This window comes from Morus notabilis, unplaced genomic scaffold (assembly GCF_000414095.1).
Source record: "Morus notabilis unplaced genomic scaffold, ASM41409v2 Scaffold307, whole genome shotgun sequence".
NCBI classification, from domain to species: Eukaryota; Viridiplantae; Streptophyta; class Magnoliopsida; order Rosales; family Moraceae; genus Morus; species Morus notabilis.
In genome coordinates, this window is record NW_010361515.1 from 340,096 (window position 1) to 341,737 (window position 1,642).

Sequence of the window (1,642 nt, forward strand, 5' to 3'; positions counted from 1 at the left end):
ATTTTCAACCTAAACATAAGTATGTTAAGGGCAATTAAGGAAAATAAGATTTTAAAATTTTAATAAATTGATCCTTATAGTAAATTATCCTTCAGTAAAGGAAAGGAATACATGCCTTAAGTAAAGGGCTGGATTTCTTTTATAAGCTGCTAAAATAAAATAGCAAACGACAGATAATCTTACACTCTCAATAGGTGTTCATTTTCAAAAGTAAGCAAGTAAGAGAATAGGCTGTTTGGTGAAAAGTAGATTCCAGCTCTGTAAATCAGGTAAGTAGGAATCTCACCTACAGTATAAATAGATTTTAAAGAAAAAGTTACACATGTTATATATGCATGTTTATGCTTTAATTTTTGTATGCGATGCTATGTCATGCTGCATACACATAAGCATCGCACATGAATTATATGTGTTTGAGTTAATTTAATGTTATGTATGATATGCTAGATCGTACTGCATACACTTAAGCAGTGCACATGAAGTATATGTGTTTGAGTACATGTCATGTTATAGTATGTTATGCTATGTCATATTGTATACACCTTAATAAGTCAAGAGGAACTTATAAGAATAATATCAGTCGAGTGCCGTCCCAGCCTCCACAAGGGAGGTAACTCAAGCTCCACAAGGGAGAAAAAAAACTAATAGTAATGTCCTCCGACTCAAGGGAGGCATTCAAGTTATAATCACGGTGTCGTGGGGGACCTTGCAAACCCTCACGTCCCGATGATTGCGCGCAAGTGGTACGCGAGCACTCGGGCCCATCAGTAAGAAAGATAAGATAAGATAATAAGACTATGATAAGACATCATAATTAAGCATAATCAGCTCATGCATATTTATTCATGTGAACTTACAGTTATTTTATGAGAGATAGTTCCTACTTGCTGAGCGAAAGCTCAATCAGATATGTTCATGCTGTAGGTAAGAAATCTATCAGCAATTCTTGAAAGGCAGTGGCGAGCGGCGGGCGAATGGTGGAGATGGGAATGGATACCGTTCACAGTTAAATCTTCCGCAGTAAGTTTAAGTAAAATCATGTATATGTATATGTGATTCAAAGGTTTCAAGCATGTATATTTGAAAAGTATATGTACATATGTATGTTAAGAAAATCGATGTTGTAGCTAACAACTCAGTCTTGAGTATTTAAGTTTTAGAACGTTGCAACAGTGCATGTAACAAATAAACAAATTTTAAACATGACGATTTAAATAATTGATTTTAAAAGGACTTTAAGATGTACTTGAATTTAAGATTTCTCACGAAATCCATTTTAAAGTCAAATTAGATGGCCAGATTGAATTGACTAGTTTTAGAAAAGCTTTTAAAGGGTGTTTGAAACAAAAGTTCAAATGCTGCTCAGTTTGAAGGATATATCTAGAAGGTTTTATTTTAGTTGAAATTAAGAAAAACTTTAAGAAATTTAGTGATTCATTCATTTGAAATTATTGTTACGAATTATGAAATTATTCCTTCTTATATAAAAAAAAATGTTCCGCAAGTTTTAAGAAATCCCAGTAAGTACAAGTTAAAAATGTCAGCTACGGTGACGGCCTCTGAAGGAGGGTCGTCACAGCCAAAGCTCTCTCCCTCCATTTCTCTTTCTTCTCTCTCTATGTTCTCTCAGACTCACTCTTTC